The following is a 6229-nucleotide window of genomic DNA, read 5'->3' on the forward strand; positions in this document are numbered from 1 at the left end:
TTGAAGCTTACATTGTGTAAATGTAACAGTGGTATTATAGATACTCTTTCATATATATGATTATTATCATACCAGAAATTGTATAATTTTAAATTAGTCTGCCCCTGAATTCTAAACTCCAGGAAAATGTGTTTTACTATTTACTGTATTTTGAAAAAATATTTTATTTATTTATTTATTTATTTGGTACTGGATCTCGCTATGCAGCTCAGACCCATAGTGATCCTTCTATCTCAGCCTCCCCAGCACTGAGATTACAGGTCTGTGCCAACAAAGACTGGTTTTGGTGGCCAGAAAAGTGGCATGGCATGTAGTGCTAGGGATCAAATCTAGGTCCTTACACTTGCCAGGCAGGTACTTACACAGCTAAGCTATTTCTCCAGTCCTATTCACAGTATTTAGTTTATCTTTTACTCTTTTAGTCAAGAAATATTTGTTGTGACTGAATGCAAAGAAAGCTTTCTGTCAGCCAATTAGCCACATCTATTAAACATGTTGCCAGACTACTGGCAAAAGTTACCTACAGTCCACTATCATCTTCATATACTTGTATATGTAGTTAATGGGTAAGAAAATTCCTTTTCTATTAACTATACTGTATGGTGAAATAACTTGCTTTGAAGTTTGATTTTCCTACAAGAATGTCTCTTAAATTTACTATTATAGTCTTGGAAGGATTATGCATGTTACTATCTTTAAACTGTACAAGAGTATGGAATCTGGTTTTGAAAATGACTTAAGTTCTAAAAATGAAGGTGAACTACAGAACACTTAAAAATGTGATTACTCTAAATCTCTAAATCAGTCATTTTTAGGAGCTATTCTGGATTTCTTCTTTTCTGAGTCTAGCTTTGATATTTTCTAATTTGTTTCCCATATGCTATGTAATACCTAACACATCTATTTTTCCTTGTTATTTGGTTTCTTTATATTTCTTTGCAGCAAAGATTTCTACTGGACAAGCCCTATAATTGGATCAGATGCTACCAGTATCGTTCCCACAGAGCTCTGTAGACAAACTAACTTTGGGTATGTAATTCCAAGCTAAGAAATATACCTGGAACAATCTCAATAAAACTGGGACCCTGCTATTATTAAATGAGATGAATTTCACTACACTATAACTGAACATACCATTTAAAACCTGTTTGTTATTATTATACCCCTTACAATTATTCTCATGTTTTTTAATTACTCATTGACAACATAAACTGGCCTTTATAAATACATCCATAGCAAATGTCATTACTTAAATCCTACCTAAAGAGCTGTCACAGATTTGATACACATTTTCATTGTATATTGATTAGAAGGGAGCTAATTATAGAAAACCTACAAAGTTATTTGTTTACTAAGATATCATCTTGCATAACTGTATAATTCCTAGTCACAGTTAAGGCATCTGGAATTGTAACATCTAACTATTTCATTATGCTACTAGGTGTGAATACTGATTTGTTGACTTTCTATGTATCCTGTATGAAAGCTCTGTTTGAATTTATAGTGTTTTGACCAGTTTAAACAGAGTAGTAGTATAATATTGTAGTGAATAATCACTCATTATTTTTACATATTGGACCTAATTATTGGTAATATGTTCATAATTTTATGTTATATAATAGGTTTTTTTCCCATTTGAATGTAGGTACTTGCTTATCAAAATTAAGTAACTTAAAATTGTAAATCATAAAACATTGACTTCCCAATTTTATGGTGTCATTTGCTTTTTTTGTGACTAAACTGAATTAGTTTTCTATAAGACCTACTTTCTAAGTAGAATCCTTTCTTATAACCTTGTAAAGTTAACATTCGAGCCTAAATTACTGATATTTAAGTGGATACCAACAAAATCTGTTACTTCAATTTGTGTGAAAATTGTGTGGTATAACTCCAGGAATTTTTATACATAAAAGGAAATTTAAACTACAATAGTTCCATTCTTTCATTTTATAGATATATGAACACATTTCTAAAATTGAGCCTCTTAAAGAATCTGTACATGACCTAAAATGTTTTATCTATGTAATATAGAAAATAGCACAAAACAATGAAACAGAATCTAAGTGTGATATAAAATAGAAAAACAATATGCTCACTATGTTTACATTATTTTTTTTAAATTTTAGTAGAGTATACAGGGTCTCAGTACACAGAATAGTAGTGATCCTCCTGTTTTCAGTCTCCCAAGCTCTGGGATTACAGGCCCAGTCTCAGACACAGTCTCAGCTCGCCCCAGGAGTGGGGCCAGCATGGCATGCCAGGTACCAAACCTCAGTTGTTGTGCCTGCCTAAGCAGGTGCTTTAGTTCGCTGAGCTATATGGCCAACCCCACTGCTTTTACATTGAATAATTTCATTTTCTATGTGTCTTATGAGATGATTAAAAATTTTAAATAAAGGCCAGTGAGATAGCTTAGTGAGCTAAGGGCCTGCTTAGGCAAGCACAGGGACCAGGACTCTATAGGGTGCAGTGGCACATGCCTGTAATCCCAGAGCTGTGGAAGCTGAAAATAGGGTGATCACTGTGAGTCTGAACTGTGTAGTGAAACACTGTACCAAATATATAAAAAAGAAAATTATAAATAAAATGAAAAATGTTGACTGTGTAAGGTAATATACAGTAATTGCCACAGAATTACAAACTGTAAGAAAATGTTTCAGAGCATTGTTTATCTGTATTATTATTCACTTTGTATTTTATTTTCTATAAACAATAGCATCTATTAAAATTGGAATAGTGAAAAAGAAAAAGGGCCCCTGTGGATAAACTTGAGCATTTCACATTTCTATTTATCTTCATTATTCCAAAAGAAAAAAAAAAGAATTTGATAGATTTCTTAATGTGTCTGACCTTATTAAGAAGTATTTTGCATTTATATTGAGCAGTTTGAAAAGAATAAGAGATCAATGTTAAGAAAGTCATAGCCATTCATTCATATCTCAGCTTTTCTCTTCAATAAATATTTATCATGGATATTCCTCTGCACTGTTATAGAGAGCTTACTGAAGAGATAATGGCTCAGGCAGAGAGGGTGGGGAATAAGGAAGATGGTGTTTTGAAGGAACTCCAAAGTTCAGTGGCTGGGGCAGAAAAACTAATGATAGAGTAACAGTTATGCACATGGCAGTCTCAGAGCACAGTAACACCAAGTCTTGACTCTTGTGGAGGTTAGAAGCCCTGAGATGACAGCAGGGAGATGAAGGTATGAAGAGGTTCATGCTAACTATCATGTTGAGAAATAGAATATAAGGACCAGAGTAGAACTGATGTAACTGTTCATATTAGTAGTGAAATATCTGCAAGCATCCTATCTTGGATGAATGTGGGAGTAAGAACAGAGATGATACAAGTGGCACTATCTGAGGATAGGCTGGCCAGAACTTGCAGTTTGGTTAGATATAAGATAATTTTAAAAAATATTATTGGAGAATTTAGATATCTGATTTAAGCAACTGAAAGGAAAGAGTTCTTATTTGAACTATGGTAAATATTGTGCATGGAAACATTTTGGGGGTAAACTGGAGTCAAAAAGGCAATATAAAGTCAGGGGTATGTTTTTGGCATAGGTACCAAAATTATCTTTTAAATACTCAAATAAATCTGTACAATAGTAGTCCAAAATTTAAGTTAGGTTTGGAAAACAGATTTTAAGAGCAAATACAAATTTAGTACTGTTGCTTTATGAATATCCAATGATAATACCAGAGACCACCAGTGTAAGCTCCCTTCCTGTTCCTACCTTGGACAGGAGCTATCTTTCTCCTCAATAAATATATTCTGCTCATAACCTCCAATTGATCCTAAAATTCATTCTTCAGTTTCAGAGAATATGAATATATTCCTGGTATTTTTCAGATCAGGAGTTTCATTTTTCCCTATATCATTTTTTGTTTATTTATTTGTTTTGTTCTTTACTAATCTTACTGAGAAACAAATAGCAATGAGATAGTCTAGACACCAATTAGTAGGATAGTTTCAATAATTAATGCATTACATATTATTGTCTTCATAGTGGTTATTCATAATACAAGTTGCAGACATGATATCTATCCAAACACTATTATTACAAATATTTATTCTCATTGAATTAAGAGGAAGTAGTTGTATATCTATCTTATTATTTTGTATATACAGACACAAAATGGTCCTTCATTTGTATCCCTTTTTTTTGTCTAGTTTTGCCAGAGATGGGTGTTCCATTTCCATTAAAATAGTGTAGGTGTGTGAATTCTCAAAATAATCCAATGTAGTCCAATAGTCCATAATAGTAGCAGGAAATTTTGGCTTAAAAAAGACCAATAAAAGAAAACAAGAGACAAGATAAAAATATGTCATAGGACTGTCCTGTCACAATGCTGTATATGGTTAGACTTCTAAATTTCTGTGTAAAAACATGTGATTGTTTTTTCCTTTTTTTTTTCTTTATTTCTTCATATTCTGGAGGTATTTAAAGTTTAACATATTAATACTTGATGGAAAATACTTGTTCCATGTTATGTTTAAGATGTTTGATATTCAGACAGATAGTGACATTAAGCTCAACTGCCTATATTATAGGGTATTAATATCATTAAGCTTCTCTTATCTTCTGAATTTCTAACAACATAAGTTTTCAGACCAAAAATTAGGAAAAAAGAAGGGCTGCAAGGATAGCCAACATTTTGGCCCTAGCGTTCCAAGGACAGTGAGGATGTAGGGCATAAGAGAAACTGTATTATAACACCCTGAAACTCAGCTGTCTGCCAAATTTTCTGATCAAGAAGATTATGGGACCACAGAGGAAAGCAACTGATGATGTAGTGTGTTTCTAAGGACTGTAACATGGAAAGAAAATATTTTCTCAGTCTTTCACAGAGAGCAAATTGGTCGAGCAATGGTCATGCCTTTACGGCTGACACAAAGGAACTACAAGTTGCTATATATAGTTTCAGGGTAAATCCTGAGGAGCTTTAACTGACCTTGTCAGATACAAAAGTTACATTTCTTGTTATATAGTTCATATTTTATCTTGGTCTTAACCATCCAGCAGAAAAGTATAAAAAGATGGTATTAAAAAGTAAAGCGATATTAATATGTTGAGCTGTAAAAGTCTCCAGTCATCAACTTCTGACATTGCCAGCTTCCTATATCACTTGGAGGTCATCCACCCAAGATGATTTGTTCACTGTGTCATTTGGAGGTCCCCTCTGAGATCATGGGATAAAGGTATGAGTTTGCTTTTCTTTCATAAATTCTGAATTGGGACTTGCTTTGGTAAAAATTTTATGCTTCAAATGTTGGCATGTCTTTTCTCATTTCTCATTGTCCATGCTTAGTGTCATACAGTTTTACCTTATATACTTTGTTTAAAATTGCTTTTAATAGTTTATGCTTTGTCTTTTATGGGATTATGTTAAAATGTTGATCAAAATATTGTTGGAAAATCTACATTAAAAGGTGGAAATGTTACAAGGTTATAATATTTTGTTACTGAGACATTTTATGACTGCTGTGTACTTGGTTTTTTTTCTGTGTACTATGTGTTGCATTTGAACAAGTTACTATATGTACTGATATTCCTTACTTGACTGTAGACAATGGTACTAGAGAAAGTAATGTTAGTAAGTGTCCTAGTGGATTTTATGTAAATTTCTATGAAATGGGACATTTGAACCTATTTCAGACTTAAAAAATTCTACATACCTGTGTAAGCAACACGGGACCCTTTTGCCAGCTAAATGACATTAAGACAGCAACTGTTCTTAAAAAGTTGGAGAACAAGTTGCAGTGGGACAGACTGTCTCTGATCCACCTCCAGACTGTCTCTGATCCACCTCCACATGCTAGAGGAAATGTCAGGCCTGCTTTGTTACAGTTTCCTTTCTTAGACCTTACTTCTAATTTTCCTACTTCTTTGTACTTTCCTTTTCAGAAGCATGCAAAATTAGGAAAACTTTCAACTGTTCAAACTAAATGAAGCCCTTAGAAAATGAGCATTTGTTAATGCAGAAGACAGGGAAGTCATTTATTTTCTGTTCTTTAATTTTTGTTAATTTAAATAAGAAAGAAATATCAGTGAGACAGTTTAAAAATGTTTGTAGGACAGTTACAATAATTAATACACTGCATATTGTTGCCTTTGGAGTAATTATTCAGAGTACAAGATGCAGCATGATATCTTGTCTAACCACTCTTAGTACAAAGCTTTCTTCTCACTGAACTAAGAGAGAGAAGCTGTACATCTATCCTC

This window comes from Octodon degus, unplaced genomic scaffold (assembly GCF_000260255.1).
Source record: "Octodon degus isolate 3935 unplaced genomic scaffold, OctDeg1.0 scaffold00145, whole genome shotgun sequence".
In the NCBI taxonomy this organism is placed as follows: domain Eukaryota; kingdom Metazoa; phylum Chordata; class Mammalia; order Rodentia; family Octodontidae; genus Octodon; species Octodon degus.